The sequence below is a fragment of the Rhinoderma darwinii genome, chromosome 11 (assembly GCF_050947455.1).
Source record: "Rhinoderma darwinii isolate aRhiDar2 chromosome 11, aRhiDar2.hap1, whole genome shotgun sequence".
Taxonomy (NCBI): Eukaryota; Metazoa; Chordata; class Amphibia; order Anura; family Rhinodermatidae; genus Rhinoderma; species Rhinoderma darwinii.
Window position 1 is genome coordinate 63631984 of NC_134697.1, and position 21600 is coordinate 63653583.

The 21600-nt window shown below is 39.7% G+C and overlaps 1 protein-coding gene across 3 annotated transcripts in view; it reads right to left on the reverse strand.

Moving 5' to 3' along the window:
- Positions 1-21600, reverse strand: part of CDH23 (cadherin related 23) — an 818455-nt gene that overhangs the window by 404826 nt on the left and 392029 nt on the right. The gene's annotated exons all lie outside the window — the stretch shown is intronic.

Consider the following 21600-nt stretch of genomic DNA (forward strand, 5'->3'; position numbering starts at 1 on the left):
ATTTCTAATCTGTTTTTATTTTTTGATTGTAGATTTTTTTCTTATTCTCTTTTCTTTACATGATAATAAAGGCAGAAATCCTGCCTGAGCTGCTGTTAGCAGCATTTAGAGATAAGTTTTACTGCAGCCACATGGAGAATGGGAACCTGTGAAGAGGAGGGGACACATTGACTTCTAGGGGAGAGTTTTCTAGGCATGCTTTGTGACCTGTGCAGAGGTCATTGTGCAGGAAGGGAGCTGTGTACATCACCTATGGTCACTGATGGATCTTGTGTTTTATATACAGTATCTAGATGTTACCTTTCATTTTAATCCTGCCTGTGATGATAATGAGATGACTACTGAGAAGTGATCTCTACAGAACAGGAAGTGTCAGTCTATTGTGAGGCTCAGTGGCCAGAGTGAAAACTGCAAGATTTTAGGATAATTTTTTTAATATAGATATTGACAAAAAAATTCTGGCCATCCATCCATCCATCCATTCATTAATCTATCCCAGCGTCTTAGCAAATGAACACAGTGCAGGCAGAACCACGTAATGTAAAATAATGCATTGCACATCACCAGTATGCTAAACGTTGCAGCACATTGGAGCAAACCTATTAATATTCCTAAACCACAAGAGTTATAGCCACAGGTAAAATCAGTGGGAGGACTAGATAGCGAAATTATGCCATCATACACCCCCTAACATTTTAACCCATTAGTGACCGGCCCATAGTGTTTCTACGTCGGTCACTAACGGGCCATTTTCCGATGCAATAGACTTTTTACGTCGCTGAATCGGAATAAATAAAAAGAGCAGGGAGCTGTCAAATCTCCCTGCTCTCAGCTGCCAGATGTAGCTGAGAGCTGGGGGCAACCCTGCTCGAACGTGTGAGATCGATATTAGTATTGATCTCACCCGTTTAACTCTTCAGATGCAGTGCTCAATAGCGAGCACCGCATCTGAGTGGTTTTGGAGAGAGGGAGGGAGCTCCCTTTCATCCCACTGACATCCGGCGATAAGATCGCCGAGTGTCTGTGTCTCCGATGGCAGCCGGGGGCCTAATAAAGGCCCCCAGGTCAGCCTGTAATGAATGCCTGCTAGATCATGCCTCTGGCATGACCTAGCAGATGCCTGTCCGTTTTACACGGACAGGCATAATACACTGCAATACAAAAGTATTGCAGTGTATCATAAATGTGATCGGATAATCGCATAGTGAAGTCCCCTAATGGGACTAGTAAAAAAGTGAAAATAAAAGTTTTAAAAAAAAGTGAAAAAAAATCTAAAATCCACTTTTCCCCCTTACAAATTGCTTTATTATTAACAAACAAAATAAAATAAAAAAAGTTACACATATTTGGTATTGCCGCGTCCGTAACGACCCCAACTATAAAATTATTACATCTTTTAACCAGCACGGTGAACGTCGAAAAAATACAATAAAAAACCATGCAAAAAGTGCTGTTTTCTTTGAATCCAGCCGTAAAAAAAATTTGATAAAAAGTTATCAGAAAGTCGCATCTACTCCAAAATGGTACCGATAAAAACTACAAGTCGTCCCGCAAAATAAAATCCCTCCTACAATTGCATCAGCGAAAAAATAAAAATGTTACGGCTCTTCACATATGGAGACACAAAAGCAAATAATTTTGAAAAAAAAGTGTTTTCACTGTGTAAAAGTAGTAAAACATACAAAAACTATACAAATTTGGTATCGTTGCAATCACAACAACCCACTGAATAAAGTTATGGTGTTATTTATACCACACGGTAAACGGTGTAAATTTAGGACGCAAAAAAGTGTGGCGAAATTGATGTTTTTTTTCTATTCCCCCACAAAAAAAAGTTAATAAAAGTTAATCAATAAATTCTATGTACCCCAAAATGGTGCTATTAAAAATTACAACTTGACCTGCAAAAAGCAAGAACTTATACAGCTATGTCAACGCAAAAATAAAAAGTGTATAGCTCTTTGAATGAGACGATGGAAAAACGTAAAAAATGGCTTGGTCATTAAGGTTTAAAATAGGCTGGTCATTAAGGGGTTAAACTCTTCATAAAAATAGCAGATTTACAAAAACTCTTTTGGATTGTAAAGTTCTAAAGGGACCAAAAATTCCATAAGTAATTTTTTAAGAAAAAAAATCTTAACCTCTTATGTTACATAGTATCTATACTTGTTACACAGGACGTGTCCCTGTCACAACATTGTCATATCTAGGGCCTTGCCCATCTTATAAACCGTAATAAATCTTCAACACGTCATTTAAAGCATCACAATTTATATAGTGTTTCATGGCTGTATGTTTGTCCCTACAGAAAAACATTCCTTGTGGTTTTATTTAGAAAGAGGTAATATAACATGTGACACATTTCCATTCATTACCTTGGTTAGCCTCAAATGGTTTCGAATTTTATATATTGTACCAGGCAGTGAGAATTCAATGTGTAGGAGGGAATGAGGTCATTTTTGTGACAAGGGTAAAGTAGGACATATTCACGGCCTTGTTTAATACATTAAAATGCTAAGTACTTGAATGTACTATAATTTGCTTGCAACTTAAAGCAGTAAGGTATGAAAAGAGGGGGAACTGTATAACCTCCAGCCTATGGACTGTTCATGTAACCCTTTTTATTGGAAAACAAAAGGAATGGAGGATCTAGCGCAGTAGATTAATATAGAACAAAGTTCCAATTTTATTGGGAGTATTTAAAACAAGATTAATCCCGAGTGCAAATATTGAGAGATTGATACAAAGGTGCCTACGCGTTTCAGACGCACACCACGTCCTTCCTCATGGCTTATTGCTGCAATAAGCCATGAGGAAGGACGTGGTGTGCGTCTGAAACGCGTAGGCACCTTTGTATCAATCTCTCAATATTTGCACTCGGGATTAATCTTGTTTTAAATACTCCCAATAAAATTGGAACTTTGTTCTATTTTAATCTACTGCGCTGGATCCTCCATTCCTTTTGTTTTCCTGCATTCAACACCGTGAGCCGTCACGGAGATCCAGGCGCATATCGCAGAAAACCTGCAGTCAAGGGGAGCTGGAGGATTCCTCCCATAGTTTTGTTTGCAACCCTTTTTATTGTCGGTTCCTTTAAATGGACTGCTAAGGTATTTCCTGTATGTGGATATTTGCGTGTATGTTGTCTTGCACTGTTTATTATGTTTAGTCTTAAAGTTGGCTCGATTACAGTCCATGGTGCCCTGCGGCACCATCGTTTGTGTGATGCTGTCGCTAAACAAAGGAGTGAGAGGCTATTGAGGTACAGTGACAGAGGAATTATAGAGGATTGGCTAAGCCCAGGAAGAGTCTGGCGCTGGCTGAGTATGTAGAATACTGACACTGATGCACTGGACCACCATGCAATCATGTGTAACAGTGAGAGCCCATATTCAGATGTGTCCACCCTTACCTTTGCTTGATTTTGTTTAAGAACTCCAATTTATCATGAAAGCAATTTTACAGAATATTCCAACATGCTAGCAAAACCCTTGACAGGCTGCAACCCACTGGGTGGCCACACATAGACACACATAGCATAGACATCTTCTGTTAGAGTACCACAAAATCATGTTTTTTTCAAAATTGGTCATATCGCACCACACATCTCAGAATATGTTGAGATATGAGGAAAGGTAAGGAAGTACACATCTGTAAGATGAAGGTTTGGTGCCATCATTGCAGAGTGTGGGCTAACCGCTTGCGGTGCTAGACCAAAGTGTTGGAGGTCTGAGCAGCAATAGTCCGGAACCTGGTCACGATCAGAAGCTGGCTTGTCCTGTGGATAGGCAGGGGAGACTGGTGGCATAGGATTAGGTGGTGTATAGGAGATCGGGAGATGTGACGGAAGGCTTGCACAGAGCTGAGGAGTGAGTTCGTTTGTCAAGGGTTAGCAAGTCTTTAAGCATTACAGCTGCTTTGTTAAGCAAGGTCTGGCGCGTGTGTACCAATGTGGGCAGTGAGCTAACAAAGTGACCAATAAAGGTCTGTGGGCTCATAGAGTCGATCCATGGATGAGGTAGGCCTATAGATGTACCATGTCGTCTGCCACTGAAGTGTGGGTGGCTGAAAAATACTGTTAGCTAGAATGGTTTGTAGTAGCTCTAGGGAATCTGTTGAAGCTGTGGGAATAAACAGCCCAGTCTGGGAACCAGTGGACGGGTGAGTGGTGCTATGCTCAAACCTGGTTTATGCTGTAGTTAGTTTGTGTTGAGGATCTAGAAGGATCAGTGTCTTGGAGGGCCGGTGACATAGCTACAGCAAGGACTGGTTGCGCTGCAGGCCTGAGATGTGGCCTTGTAGTACAGTCTTAAATTAGACTGGACTGGGAGTAGTCAGTGAGAGGGGTGGCATGGTGGAAGTCTATGAGAGGCAGGGTCCTAGTGTGAAGGCTGCCCTATGAGAGATTGTTGTCAGTTGTATGATGGAGTTTGGTAGTCTGAGAGGGACTGGGTAAAGTAACATAGTCTGGGTGTGGGCTCTGTGAGCCGAACAAAGACCCGTAGAGGAAGAATTGCTTGTTTGTTCAGTGTTACCATTGGTTAGTCATACTACCAACATTAAGAAATTGTGCCACCTCGTCTGCATTGAAACCGCCAAGATCTCATCTGTGTATTGTAACCATTAAGATTATTGTGCCCAATAAAAAGATAGTAACAATAATACATTGTGTACTTGCAGTTGTGTTCAGTAAAGGTAAAATGTTTATATTTTATTTGGTCTGTGATTGTCTTCTTTTAAAGGGGAACCACTCCAGTAATCCCACGTTACAGGGAGGTGTGTCTGTTAATATGAATGGCTAAACAGTATTTCGATTTTTATTTTCTTCCTTCATTTTGTGTGACTGTCCATATAAAATTATATTTTGGAATCTAACATTATCCCCTTTCATCAAAAAACACAACCAAATGAGCTTGCACTTCTTGTTTTATATATCTTTTTCCTGTGCATACTCACTGTTAGGGTATGTTCACACGAGGAGTCAAAAATGTCTCAAAATGTGGAGCTGTTTTCAAGGGAAAACATTCCCTGATTTTCAGACGTTTTTTGAGAAACTCGCGTAATTCGTGGCGTTTTTTGCGGCGTATTTCGCGGCGTTTTTTTAAGGCCGTTTTTGGAGCTTTTTTCAATAGAGTCTATGAGAAAACGGCTCCAAAAGCGTCCCAAGAAGTGTTCTGCACTTCTTTTGACAGGCCATCATTTTACGCGCCGTATTTTGACAGCGACGCGTAAAATGACAGCTCGTCTGCACAGAACATCGTAATATATGTTTGCCGACGTATTGGAGCCGTCTTTTCAGGCGTAATTTGAGGTGTAAAACGCCTCCATTATGTCTGAAAAGAGGTCATGTGCACATACCCTTATAGAATGGTCATACCACTATTACTCGAGGGTCATCACTTCTATACTTCTGGAGACTAGATAGGCATGATTATGAACAGCATTCTCTGCTATGTTTTACTGCAAAACTGATGAAGACTGTTGTGTGCATTGTCCACTGCCTCTCCTTGGACTTAGGAGGAGAATTAGAAGTCCTCCTTCACTTCCTTAAGGCCTCATGCACACGGCCGTGCCCATAATCACGGGCTGCGGTAACGGGCACGGCAGTCCACCAACGGCCGCAGACAGCCGGCCAGATTTTCGGACAATGCTCCCATACAAAGTATGGGGGCACGGCCCGTAAAACGCAAAAGATAGGACATGTTCTATCTTTTGCGGTACAGTTCTACGACACGGACACCTATCCGTAACGATATGGAAAGGAGGCCGTGGCCAATAGAACTGTCCGCAATTACAGAGAATTTTTACGGTCTTGTGCATGGGGCCAAAAGGCTGTATGGTATGACTCGCGCAGGACCCGCTGACACTGAACCCCGCGGGCCAGACGGATTCAGGTCTTAGCCCACGAAACAGCTGCTCTGTATACATAATACAGAGCAGCTGTATCTCAAAAAGTATTAAATTTTTTTTAATAAAAACTAATTATAAAGTTGCACCAATCACACTGACCTTTTTATTAAAAGAAAAAAAAAATTGCTTTCATAGGTATACATAGCCTTTAATTTACTTAGGTAGCCATTTTTCTTTTGGTCATAAAATCATGTGAACCACCATTATTCCACACTAGGACAAATTTACTAATTCTGTCTTAATTTAGACAGAATAAACTTAGCACGGTGTATGATAAATTTGGCACAACTCGGGAGGCATGTTAAACACTTTCTCTTTCTTATGCCTCCTCTTGGCTGGAATACTTTACAGCAGTATTTTGCGCTAAAAAAGGCGCAATTTATGACTAATCTCTAGAAACTTTTCAAAACTATACAAAACTTTCTAAAACACAGAATAAAGTCAGTTAACGCACGCCACTTTTTTTGCACAAATTGTGCCAGAATTATAGATCATTTTGCTTAGTAGATCTCTGCCACTGTGTTTTAATGGTGACAAACCCTAATTTCTTCTGAATCTCAAGAGGAGATTTCCAGAGTAATGTGTGATATTAGTAACGGCAAAATGTAAAAGAAAGAAATCAGGCCGATGTTGTCACTCAGCATTTTTGTGGCATATAGACACTTATGGTAATTTGTGTTCAACCAAACATGACACAGTCTCATTATATTAGAAAATTAAATAAGAGAGACACATTGTATCTGACATTAAACTAACCATTGGGAGAAAATAAGTCTACATAAAAAGGGTGTTCATAAAGCAGTGGAAACTTGCGTGCAAATATAGTTCTATATAACAAAACTTATGTTTATATTCTTACAGAGAAAAACATTTAAACAAGCTAACAAAATCAACCACTACACCCAGAGCTCATGAATATTCATACAGCATTTCACGTTAGTGCAGAAATTTGCTCTCCAGATCTGCTCTTCAAGGGCTGTAGATACAGAAAGTTGTAATCCTTGTAGGACATATGGTCACCTAGTCACCCACCACTTTCCAAGTGTACACAGACCCCTCAGTGCTCTCTCCTAGCACCCTCCCCCACTATCTCTTCATGTCTGTTAATCTTGTATTTGCCCTCATAAATTAGTATACAAGGGAAGATACTCCTGCAATAAAGTAGAAATACCCACATGCACCTTGGAAGCAATCTACTCCATTTACGGTCTCTATTGATTTTCAATGGTGGTCACAGCCATACAGAAAATCATTATAAAATGTAGTAAGGCACGCAAGCGTTAAATAAAATCTATACAGCTTTTTGATTTAGAATACAGCTTGAATAAATGTACAGAGCAGTTGTATTGGGACACATGATTTTCTAAAAACAGGAATAAAGCAAATCAAGTTTAAAGGTCAGCATCTCTCTAAAGTGTTTTTTTAAACAATAGACAGTCAGCTATTTTGATCAAACTGAGCAAGGATGTTGCTTATCACAGCCAGAAAACCTCTGAACCGATGCAGCTTGTTTCAATGGTTTGCAACATAGTGTTCCTGCTAATATAACGGCAGTTTTTCCAATTTTCCCTCAGAACAAACTTCTTTGAGTAGGATGGGTCAATTAAATGCCCGAAGAAGCGCTAATGGCTGAGAGTGCCCAAGCGTGACAGCAGGAAGCAGGTGAGAAGTTCTGCATTTGCTCTCAACTCTTCCAGTTTGGTCATAGAAATGTACAGGAGTTAGAAAGCAAAGCACTGAAATACAGCATAAAAAGCCATTTCACGAAGAGTGAACATGGTTTAGGATTTATGCCACACGACCCACCACTGGCTCTCTCATAGCTCTTCTACTTTAGATCACCAAATCTATCAATATGCAAACTAAATTCGCTACTAAAATCATACAATTCCCAAATGCATTGCTATAATTAGTCCTTTTAACAATATTCGGATTATGCAGAGCCCTAAAGATCAGTCAGCAGAATCCTGGCTGGTGTCCCACCCCCAATTATAGGTTGTTATACAGCAGTCTGTTTGCTGATAGATCTGCAGTGTAAGCACGGGGAATAATACAATTCTTCCTAAGCTAGGAAATATTTTGCTAAAATTATATTAACCTTTTCCCGCTTTGGCCACTTTTGACCTTCCTGAAAGAGCCGCATTTTTCAAATCTGACATGTTTCACTTTATGTGGTAATAACATTGGAATGCTTTTACCTATTCAAGAGATTCTGAGATTGTTTTCTCGTGACATATTGGACTTTATGTTACTGTTAAAATTTGCTTGGTACATTTAGTAGTTCATTGTGAAAAACACTAAAATTTTGAGAAAAATTGCAAAAATTAGCATTTTTCTAAATATAAATGTATCTGCTTGTAAGATAGGCAGCTATACCACACAAAATTGTTGCCAATTAACATCACCAATATGTCCACCTTAGATTGGCATTGTTTTTTGAACATTCTTTTATTTTTCTAGGACGTTACAAGGCTTAGAACTTTAGCAGCAATTTCTCACATTTTCAAGAAAATTTCAAAACGCTATATTTTTCAGAGACCAGTTCAGTTGTGAAGTGGTTTTTAGGGTCTTATATATTAGAAAGTCCCTATAAATCACCACATTTTAAAACGTTACCCCTCAAAGTGTTCAAAATAGCATTTAGAAAGTTTCTTAACCCTTTAGACGTTTCACAGGAATTAAAGCAAAGTAGAGGTGAAATTGACAAATTTCAGTTTTTTGTTGTTGAAGAAATTCATTTTTAATCCATTTTTTTTGTAACACAGAAAGTTTTGAGAAACGCAACTCAATATCTATTGCCCAGGTTGTGCAGTTTTAGGAAATATCCCACATGTGGCCCTAGTGTGCTTATAACCTGAAGCACAGGCCTCACAGGAAAAGTAGAACCTAGTAGATTTTGGGGCCTCCTTTTTATTAGAATATATTTTTGGCCATGTTAAGTTTGAAGGGCTGTTGCGGTGCCAAAACAGTGGATATCCCCCAAAACTGACCCCATTTGAAAAACTACACCCCTCAAAGAAATTATCTAAGGGTATAGTGCGCATTTTGATCGCACAGGTTTTTTGCATAAATTATTGGAAGTAGGCCGTGAAAATGAAAATCTACGTTCTTTCAAAGAAAATGTAGGTTTAGCTCATTTTCTCTCATTTCTAGAAGGATTAAAGGAGAAAAAGCACCATAACATTTGTAAAGCAATTTCTCCCGAGTAAAACAATACCCCACATCGTTATAAATGGCTGTTTGGACACACGGCGGGGCTCAGAAGGGAAAGAGTGCTATTTGGCTTTTGGAGCTCAAATTGAGCAGGAATGGTTTGTGGAGGCCATGTCTCATTTGTGAAGCACCTGAGGGAACAAAACAGTTGAAACCCCCCACAAATGGCCCCATTCTGGAAATACACCCCTTGAGGAAAATATCTATTGGTATAGTGAGTATTTTGACCCCAGAGTTGTTTCATGGATTTTATTAGAATTGGGCAGTGAAAATAAAAACAATCCTTTTTCTTCAAGAAGTCGTAGCTTTAGCTAAAAAAATTTCATTTTCTGAACAAATAAAAGAAAAAAAGAACCCCAACATTTGTAAAGCAACTTTTCTGGAGTACGTAAATACCCCTTATGTGGTCATAAACTGCTGTTTGGGCACACGGCAGGGCTCAGAAGAGAAGGAGCGCCATTTGGCTTTTGGAGCACAGATTTTGCTGTATTGGTTTCTTGACACCATGTCACTTTTGCAAAGCCCCTAAGGTACCAGTACAGCGTAAACTACCCAAAAGTGACTCCATTTGGGATACTATACCCCTTGAGGAATTAAACTAGGGGTGTAGTGAGCATTTTGATCCCACAAGTGTTTCATAGATTTTATTTGAATTGGGCTGTGAAAATAAAAATTATTTTTTTTTCCAATAAGGCGTAGCTTTAGCTCAAAATGTTTCATTTTCTCAAAAAATAAAGGAGAAAAAGAACCCCAACATTTGTTAATCAATTTCTCCCGAGTACGGCAATACCCCATATGTGGTCATAAACTGCTGTTTGGGCACATGGCAGGGCTCAGTAGGGAAAGAGCGCCTTTTCGCTTTTGTAGTGCAGATTTTGCTGGATTGGTTAATGGTAGCTATGTTGCATTTGCAAAGCCCATGTGGGACCAAAACAGTGGAAACCCCCCCAGAAGTGACCCCATTTTGGAAACTACACCCTCAAGGTATTCATCCAGGGGTGTAGTGAGCATGTTAAGCCCGCAGGTGTTTTGCAGAAATTAGTGTGCACTCGATGCTGCAGAGTGAAAATGGGATTTTTCCCATAGATATGTGGTGCCCAGCTTGTGCCACCATAACAAGACTGCTCTCTAATTATTATGCTGTGCTTCCCGGTTTTATAAACACCCTACATGTGGCCCTAATATTTTGCCTGGACATTCGACAGGGCTCAGGGGTGAAAGAGTAGTCAACTATGCTACTGTATCCGCTAAAAAAATGTAAACCTTACGGAACGGAAACAACCGGATACCATTTGCAACGGAAGCATTATCATTGGTTTCAAAAACAGAAGTTATGGTTTCCATTTGTCTTTCCGTTCATGGATTCCTCCGATGGAAAGGTCTAACGGAACCCATGAATGAAACCCGACTTTAGCAGCAGAGGTTGCTACCTAAAGCTTTTATAATTGTATCAGATTTACTGTGGGGAAAGTTGATCCTGCTCCTCTTTGCAGAACTACTTTACCTCAGACATAATGACTGTTTTTTTTATGCATGAACTGTTTGTTCAATGACCTACCATACCATCACTATTGAAGTAAAGTGCGGATTTTAGCTGAGTAGAAATAAAGTTTACGTTTTGAAATGGCCTAGTCATTCACAAATAGGTTTATCACTGTCTTGCTGCATAACCAAATTCAACTTTCAGACAGATGGCATTCTCCTAGATAGAACTAGAAGCACATTGATATAGTCTAGGACAGTTGCACCAAAAGGTGAGAGATGAGCATACAAAACATCAAATGCCATCCTCTGCAAACAATCTTAAGGGTACATCAGTTACCCAATCTTCATTGTCTATGTCTTCTCCTCAGCTGCCAATGTCTTTCTGAATTGGTGGCCACACTACCTGTACATGTAGATTATATCAGATGTAAGCCTCACCCCCTATTACACTGACAAAAACCTCTAAGACCAACCCCAAATGTTATCTATACAACATGTAATAGCAATACTCACAGCTGTATGGCGTTACCTACAGGGGGGCTGTATAGCGTTACCTACAGGGGGTGCTGTATAGCGTTACCTACAGGGGGGGCTGTATAGCGTTACTTACAGGGGGGGCTGTATAGCATCACCTACAGGGGGGCTGTATAGCGTTACCTACAGGGGGGCTGTATAGCTTTACCTACAGGGGGGCTGTATAGCGTTACCTACAGGGGGGCTGTATAGCGTTACCTACAGGGGGCTGTATAGCGTTATCTACAGGGGGGCTGTATGGTGTTAGCGCCATACAGCCCCCTCTGTAGAGAACGCCATACAGAGGCCCCCCTGTGGGTAACGCTATACAGCCCCCCTGCAGATAACGCCATACACCCCCCCCTCCCGTAGAGAACGCCATACAGCCCCCATGTAGAGAACTCCATACAGCCCCCTCTGTAGAGAACTCCATACAGCCCCCTCTGTAGAGAACTCCATACAGCCCCCTCTGTAGAGAACTCCATACAGCCCCCTCTGTAGAGAACTCCATACAGCCCCCTCTGTAGAGAACACCATACAGCCCCCCTTGTAGAGAATGCCATACAGCCCCCTCTGTAGATAACGCCATACAGACCCCACTGTAGATAACGCCATACAGACCCCACTGTAGAGAACGCCATACAGACCCCCTTGTAGAGAACGCCATACAGACCCCCTGTAGATAACGCCATACAGCCCCCTTTGTAGATATCTACAGAGGGGTCTGTATGGAGTTCTCTACAGAGGGGGCTGTATGGTGTTAAAGTTGTATATAAGAAAGTTTGTTACAATGTATCAGTCAATCATCTGTGAGCTAAACGCAGCAACAGCACAAACCCCTCTCCTGTGCTGGACTCCAAGCAGATGGCTCTTATCTACACTGATACATTGTAACAAGACCATCAGCTGTGAATGTAATAAGCCAGGACTGGTTTTAATGTTCTCATTCACAGACAGCAGGCAGAGATCTTGAAAATCATGAGGAACTGAAGCAGGAAGACAGAAAGCTGCAGAATGTCAATATACAGAAGGCTGGGGTGCTGCACTACTCACAGGGAATTTATACGTGTAAGGCTATGTTCACACTGAGTATTTTGACGAGTTTTTTGACGCGGAAACCGCGTCGCAAAACTCGGCAAAAACGTCCTGAAAATGCCTCCCATTGATTTCAGCGTCTTTTTCCCGCGAGCAGTAAAACGGGGGCCCAGAAAATTTATCTGTATGGGGCCCTGAAATTCCTGATGGCGGCCCTGCACAGTAGTACCATCTTATAGATAATCCACACTGCAGTGCCCATACAGTAATGTAGGCCAGACAGTAGTGTCAACGCTGTAATAACAGCCTCATTTAATACCCCACACTATTCTGCACATCATACTGAAATCTCCATAAAAATGTGCTAGCCACATAGCAGTAAACGTAACATAACCACATAGCAGTGCCCATACAAATATGACAAACATGGTGCTTCTATATACAATACACTTATCTCTGCCATGGTCAACATTCTTATCTACATCACTGCAGGCAAAAAGCAAATACTAAAACGCAGATTTCTCTTTCTGTGCCAATTTTTGTAGACAGAGATTAGCACTTGAGAAATCCATAGGGTAGAAGTGATCTATGAGTAGGAGTCTGGGACAATGCAAAGAATCCAGGACTGCGTTACAGAACTTTTGACGAGATGCTGGCAAGATGTATGTGGCTACCATGCAACACTTTGGCCACACCGGTATACAATATTACAAACAAGTGTGGTCTATTGACTAAATGGAGGCATTCTCAGCCTCAGTGCTTGAGGCAGCATAAGCTGTATATATGATACAAATGTAATTATGAATATTCTAAACAAGTTTAAAGATTACTTAAATGTGACTGTTTGGTTACAGCATTGTATACTGTGTTATTTGAGCTTGCTATACGGCATTATTATTTGGTTTATTTTTGTCAGTATTATTTATATACATTATAGCGACACTGATATAGTTCAGGTTGACTGTATGTTAGGGGGCTTGTCCGGTTTCAGAAAATTAATGTTATTTTTTGTGTAATAAAACGTTATATAATTTTCCAATCTACTCTTTGTTTTAATTTCTCAGGTTTGCATGAGAAATAATACAGAAAGTATATTGTAAAATTGTTTAACTTATAATTATACCAAAAAAAAAAAAAAATTATTTGCTGAAACCGGACAACCCTTTTTAAGTATTGCTAAGCAGAAACAAATAATACTGTGGACACCGCAAATGCTCAAAAAATGTACTTACTGTATTCTTTAAATGATAGAGGGCAAGTAAATCTGCCAGACTGGACAGGACACTCTTACCATGGCCACGTATAATAAGTCCAACATAAATGTTACAGTGCCTCATTGTGCAGGTCACCTATTCCCAAAGTGGTGAAATATTGCTGTGGAAAAGTGCTCACCTGAGTGGGTTGTGCAAACAACAGGCACAACCCTGGGGTGTGTATGAAAAATAGTATGTCAGATGCAGCTGGGCTCCCAATGGTGGGCACAGCGTGCCACCACTGGTAGGCAAGATAAAGAAAAGGGGAAACAGGAACCTCTCTGAGAGCGCAGCTGACTAAGAAACAAGCAGTATTGGTAGTATATAGTATAGCTAGATTACTTTATGTGTGGCTACGCGTTTTGATGCTGGACTAGCATCTTACTCAGGCCAATAATGATTACAGGCCTGAGAAAGATGCTAATCTAGCATAGCCACAAATAAAGTAATCTTGCTACCATATGCCAATCTTAATATATAGACAGCTGGAGTAAAATGTGCCTAATTTATTAAGAGGGGCACACCTGCTAATAAATTAGGCATGTCTCTATCTGTCTATGCGCCAGAAAGAGAAATCTACGTTAATAGATTTGTCTTACACTAAGTCAAAAATAGTGCGCGCCATAATTTGCAACATTTTTACGCCTTAATACTGGAGTATAGCAACTCATAAATTACCCCCATAGGCTCTTGCATACACACTGGCCTCTGCCACCTACTTATTTTGAACCTGACATTTGCACAGTAGGTCTGACACCTGTCTTGCAGCTAGCCAAGGGACCATATATAGACAGATGGTATAACAATGTAAACTCTGCCTGCCTTACACTCTAAAATATTTATTCTGGTTATAACCCAATAGTATAACTTTAGCTACCTGGGCCTGTGCACATCATGTTCTGCCTCTATGCTTAACGAATACGTCGGGAAAAGCTCCTGACATATATACGTTAAACATAAACCGTGGTGGATGCCTTGGCATCCATCACCATAGAGTTTTTATGGTGTACATTTAAAGTATATGTCATGAAAAGCTAATGAAAAATCCCATGACATATAGGTTAAACATACACCTGTGATGTATGGCACACATCACCCATAGTCTCCCATTGTAAAAAAATATATATATATTTTGTGGAAACCTGCGGTATGGAATAGCATAGTCTATAAGCTAGTACATCCTCCAAAAAAAGGTATACTGTCGTATACCAGCCCGATGGAGGGCAAAAGGATACACTTGTTGTCTCTGTCGGACTCATGGAGCCCTATAAACTCGTTTAGTGTATACGTCGGGAGTTTTCCCAACGTACACGCTAAGCGTAGAAGAAAAGTGATGTACACAGCCCCTTACTGAGTAAATTCTGTGCCTACTATTTTGAATGATAAGCTGTTAAAAAAATCATGTGAAAACAAATATATGTAAATAGTGTAAACCAGAAGGCTATGCCGAGATCAAATTTACATTTTGAAGTAAATGTCTTAATGTATATACTGCAATTTCCCCAACTGATTTTGAAGTACTTGAGATAGTCAAATCTGTCAGCGTTGATAATTTGACTAATATTATTACCCAGCATAATTCTCTTCCATTGTAATTTTAGCCCAGAGGTTCTTTTGCAACCCAAACAAACCTACTATTTATTTCTTGAACGCCTGCTGGTTTGTTCCCCATCTGACTCTTAGACACGGAGGCCTAAAGACTCCCTGCTGAAATACTGAGGATGTATTCCTTATTTCAAAGTTTATCTACCGACCACAAAAAGAGACAGGATTGATGGGATTACTACTTAGCATTCATTCATCTTATCCAGCCCTTCAGCACAGGCCTGCTAGCGCCTCTTTATGTCAAAACCAGTAGAGAAGGGGGGTAGAGTCTCCAAGATGTTTTAAGTCAGACTAATAAATATACAAAAAGTTCCAAATACAGAGGAAAATAGATATTTTTTTTACTTGGATAATTTGACAGCATTACTTAATTTAGCCAAATACTACTTTTTATAGAAAGTCATTGCACTTAAATTCTAGTTACAAAGCATACTTCAAAACTATAGGACAGACCTCAAATAATGTTCTAACCATAGGTCAAGTCAACTCTATATGATTTCTTCATGAGCATTATCACACAAAAAAACACTTAATCATATCTCTAACAAATATATTAAAAAAATAATGCTAATAAAATAATAAAATAATTTGTGTCACAAAATTTGCGGCAGTATGGATCATATGATCATAAATGCAGCAAATTAACAATTGATGAGCTTGCCACAGTAACAGGACAAGAAGGTAATGCTAAGATTTAATAGACCATTGACAGACAAATATTTTCCCCAAAACAGATGTCCTTTATGCTAGTCATTTTGAGTGAATTTACTTAAAAAGGAGAAAGGTTGTCATATGAAGTACCAGCTAAACACATTAATGGGCATCCACGCACATAAGTAGACAATCCTTCCTATATATACTGCACAATATACTGGTTGCAGATACAATTTAAAAGGTCTTTCTAGTATCAAACATCTCATGTAGCAAATCAAAATGTTTCTGCTAGTTTTACAGGACTGTGATTCACAGTGCCATCACTAGGCCTAGCCAACATAAGCACATGCCCCACATCTTTTACGCGGCGCCCAAAGCATCCTGGGTTGGTAATCAGAATGTTCATGTGTATCCTAGTCCTGAGAATCCACCAATCACCCAACCAGTTCTAGCGGCTGCTTTGCCAAATCTCCCCCTGCCACCAGACAAGTGCCCTAAGATGCCACAGGTCAAGTCTAACAATGCCCCATATGTTTTATAAAGTGAGAAATATCAAACAACAAACAAGAGAGCATGATAAGCAATGCTTTTTGACAGATTATTCCCCCCAAAAAAGCATATAAAACATTTTGCCATTTTCATGTTAGCCCAATGGAAGATAAAATATATGATTACATTTGGTCCCTGCTTGGCAAGACTTTGTTAAAAACTATAACGTACTCTTTTTACTTTAAATTGGACTTTCCATTGCTATGCCTCACCATTCATTGAATATCCCTTTTCCACAAGCTGTGCATCAAGAATTCACTTTCTTTTATTTATTTTATTGTTGCACAGCCAAAGAAGAGCATTAAGAAAAATGTCAAACATGCAGCACTGTACTGTTGAAAGGGGTTCTACACATAAACAAGGCTCTGGTAATAGAGCACATGTTGTGGTTCACAGATATAAACACTATAAAATACTCTGCACAAGATGATCTAAAGGATAGTAAGTGGGCGGCTTACTTACATGGCAAAAGTTGATATTAGTGGTCCCTATGGATTGGTTACATGGCATAAGTCTAAATAAAGGTCCAGATATACACCGGAACTATGGAATACCCTATGCAGGCTCAATAGATCATCTCTCAGAAGTGATGTTTAACTGATTTTGAGACATATATATATATATATATATATATACATATATACATATATACACTACCGTTCAAAAGTTTGGGGTCACCCAGACAATTTTGTGTTTTCCATGAAAACTCACACTTATATTTATCAAATGAGTTGCAAAATGACTAGAAAATATAGTCAAGACATTGACAAGGTTAGAAATAATGATTTTATTTGAAATAATAATTTTCTCCTTCAAACTTTGCTTTCGTCAAAGAATGCTCCATTTGCAGCAATTACAGCATTGCAGACCTTTGGCATTCTAGCTGTTCATTTGCTGAGGTAATCGGGAGAAATTTCACCCCATGCTTCCAGAAGGCCCTCCCACAAGTTGGATTGGCTTGATGGGCACTTCTTGCGTACCATACGGTCAAGCTGCTCCCACAACAGCTCTATGGGGTTGAGATCTGGTGACTGCGCTGGCCACTCCATTACAGATAGAATACCAGCTGCCTGCTTCTTCCCTAAATAGTTCTTGCATAATTTGGAGGTGTGCTTTGGGTCATTGTCCTGTTGTAGGATGAAATTGGCTCTAATCAAGCGCTGTCCACAGGGTATGGCATGGCGTTGCAAAATGGAGTGATAGCCTTCCTTATTCAAAATCCCTTTTACCTTGTACAAATTTCCCACTTTACCAGCACCAAAGCAACCCCAGACCATCACATTACCTCCACCATGCTTGACAGATGGCGTCAGGCACTCTTCCAGCATAATTTCAGTTGTTCTGCATCTCACAAATGTTCTTCTGTGTGATCCAAACACCTCAAACTTTGATTCGTCTGTCCATAACACTTTTTTCCAATCTTCCTCTGTCCAATGTCTGTGTGCTTTTGTCCATATTAATCTTTTCCTTTTATTAGCCAGTCTCAGATATGGCTTTTTCTTTGCCACTCTGCCCTGAAGGCCAGCATCCCGGAGTCGCCTCTTCACTGTAGACGTTGACACTGGCGTTTTGCGGGTACTATTTAATGAAGCTGCCAGTTGAGGACCTGTGAGGCGTCTATTTCTCAAACTAGAGACTCTAATGTACGTGTCTTGTTGCTCAGTTGTGCAGCGGGGCCTCCCACTTCTCTTTCTACTCTGGTTAGAGCCTGTTTGTGCTGTCCTCTGAAGGGAGTAGTACACACCGTTGTAGGAAATCTTCAATTTCTTGGCAATTTCTCGCATGGAATAGCCTTCATTTCTAAGAACAAGAATAGACTGTCGAGTTTCACATGAAAGCTCTCTTTTTCTAGCCATTTTGAGAGTTTAATCGAAACCACAAATGTAATGCTCCAGATTCTCAACTAGCTCAAAGGAAGGTCAGTTTTATAGCTCCTCTAAACAGCAAAACTGTTTACAGCGGTGCTAACATAATTGCACAAGGGTTTTCAAGTGTTTTCTAATCATCCATTAGCCTTCCAACACGGTTAGCAAACACAATGTACCATTAGAACACTGGAGTGATGGTTGCTGGAAATGGGCCTCTATACACCTATGTAGATATTGCATTAAAAACCAGATGATTGCAGCTAGAATAGTCATTTAGCACATTAACAATGTATATAGTGTATTTCTGATTAATCTAATGTTATCTTCATTGAGAAAAACTGTGCTTTTCTTGCAAAAATAAGGAATTTTCTAAGTGACCCTAAACTTTTGAACGGTAGTGTGTATATATATATATATATATATATATATATATATATATATATATATATATAGAGGCTATTTCATGTAGATTTTACACTAGCTAATATTAAGAACTTGAATTTTTTTTGTCTTATTTTTCTTCATTGTAACACAAAGCAGATCAAGTATCATGTAGCAATGAAAGCTGTTCTTCCCAGAGGGATAAAGCAAGTATGACTAGCGCTTTGAATCACAGCCCCAAGTTTCCATCATTGAAAAATGTTACAGACTACTGTCCTACTGTTACATAAAACTGCTGCAATAACAGAGAAAATCCATGTTTACATTCCACCTAATGGCTACTTTAAACTTTGCAAAATCAATTTACTGCCCTTAAAAAGACAGGTTCTCATTTGTTTGAGCGGCAGTGTATGTGTGCATGTACGGGCTTATTTTGTGTTTTCCAGATAAGCATTGGTCCCTCTAATCTATTGTCAGAATGACAGGAAATCAAACCAAATAGACTCGTGTCCCTTTTATCACTCCGTTTTCTGCACAGCTACCTTTTAATTAAAGTCCGATCAAATATATCTGCACAAGTAAAACGCCATTCGCTTTGCACTAGCTGTAGGGATAAAGACGTTATAAGCAAATACGTGTCATTAAGACTGAAACGTTAATGTGAACAAATGAGAGAAAATGACACATTACTGTCAATAAGCCTACCGCTTACAATGTCTCAACTCAATAATTATATTTGAAATCTCATCTGAATCAAAATATGCATTAATTCTCTCTTGGTTTGACAAATGGTTTCATCATTGCTTTGGCAACTTGTACATTAAGACAGAGAGAAACTATACTGCATGCCAGGACTTCATCAGTATATGTTCTTGGCTTGGTACTGGATGGTAACAGCAGTATTTCAGGGACATAACACACTATTATCATGACTTATTAAGCCCAAACGCTGACCCTAACGACCTTTTATCAGTCTTTCACTAAATAACAGCATTAAGCTGTAACCTCAGTTTCTCAGTTGGCCATACACAGAGGGATTGCATAGGATTAAAAAATATGGCTGCGTTCTTCCAGAAACAACTCGTACTGCTCCACTTTAATAGAGATGAGCTGTAATACCAGACACAACCCAAGTACAGGAATGGCACTGTTTCTGGAAGAGGGCAGCCATTTTTTTCTAACCCTGGACAATCCCTTTAAGATGAGGATTAGTCACAATACAGTTGATCAGTTATGTCGGATCATCTGTACAAACGATCCGACCTTTAGAATGCTAGACTTTAATTGAAATTCTTAAAGGAAACGTGAACTGTAAAATAACTATTGCAAATAGCAAACCCCTATCTGTAATACCATGTAAAAAAACGGGATAGAAATGCATAAAACATATCCCACAATAATTTCAACAGCCTCACACCATTTTTCGCTTTTTGGCTTTAGGTAGTTAGGGTTATGTTTATTTGCATAAGTAGCCGTAATTGGTTTGGCACTGGCTAGACTGGTGTGCTGAGTCTAGGGAAACTCGCCATTTTTCACCCTTAACCCCCCCCAAGGAATTATTGACTTTATCGGTCAGATTCTCGGGTTGCGGGCCCCAGAATAGCCACCGATTGGCAGCAGTTACACTCTAGTGGAGTTAGGTATGTACTGTGACAGGGTCTTGAACTGATTAGTAGTCAGCATGTAGCCAGCCTGAGGATTGGAGACAACCATAGTCAGGAAGAGGACCAGGAGTCAATACTTGAACCACAGGCAACATGTGACAAATCCAAAGGGTGAGTCAGGAACATAGTCAAATAGAATAGAAAAAATAGCCAGACAAAGGATGTTGGTATGTCAGGCTGATTCCCCTTTAAATAGGCCACCAGGCCTGACATCATCAGTGGGTGCCGATTGTCGAGTCAACCCAATGTTGCCGGCCATGTTAAAGAGGAAAGTCGCAGACTGGTCTAGCAGGACTGCAGCTAAAGACTGGTATAGAGAAGGAGGTGACGGGTTGCTTACGAACCAGACATAGCTGCCAGCAGGAGCTGCAGCTGCTCGCCAGGACTGTTGCTGGAGCCAAGCAAAGCAACATTTTCACTATGCCGCTTCTTTCTACTCTCTATTTAAAATATCTAAACAGTTTTCGCTACAATTCTTCTATTTTCAAAAAGGGTGATAGATCCATGAAACTACCTTCCAGCAGGTGTTGTGGGGACACATACAGTTATAGCATTCAAGAATGCTTGGGACAGACATATGGCTTTATGGCCAATTTCCTGGATCATTTCCCTATATTACAAATGAATATGGGAAAACTCGCTTGTTTCTTTCCTGGGTAACATCCTGAGCAGTTTTGTTTTTTTATCATTGGGTATTTTGGAATTATTATGCAACCCTCATGTTACAGAAGAATGAGAACAGAGTTCAAACTTTCAGTGAAGTAAATCGGGCTCAGACACTCCATAGTATTGCCATAGTACATCCAAATTGACAAGAGTCCTAAAAGTCCTTGGATATCCATCATCTACTGATTAAGTAAAGATGGGAAAATCTCTACTTTGGATTTGGTCATGGAGAACAAGTATTTTTTCTCCATAATTAGATATCTATTAAAAAAGAAATTCTGTATTTACAGGCCCTCTGATAGGAGCACAGGAATCTCTGATCCCTATTGAGAAACAAACATAATTGGGTGTTAGACACAATGGAAAATAAGTGTTCAGTGGCTCTGACTATAAAACTGTCAAAAAGTAAAACAGACTACCAAAATGGAAATTTGACATATAACTCTGGCAGCAAGAGAGTTAAAAATCCAACTAGACCTCACATGAGCTGTAGAAATGATGTACTGGACTAATTTATTTTCCCAATAGAACAGTCTGCCACAAATTCTGGTAAACCACAATATTGCAGTATACAGCGGAGAAATTGATTGCTATTTTTTAACATCAAATGCTCACAATGAAAAAGTATTCATTTTCTATAAGCTGCCATGAGCGATTCTTGCGTTTAAGCTCACAAAAAAAAATAAACTGCCACTATGTTCACATTCATTTCCTGCTTACCTGCTATGTCGTTTTGCTAGAATTTTCTTAACAATGACCTGAATGGCATGCTAAAATAATAAAACCTGAATGGCATAAGCTGCC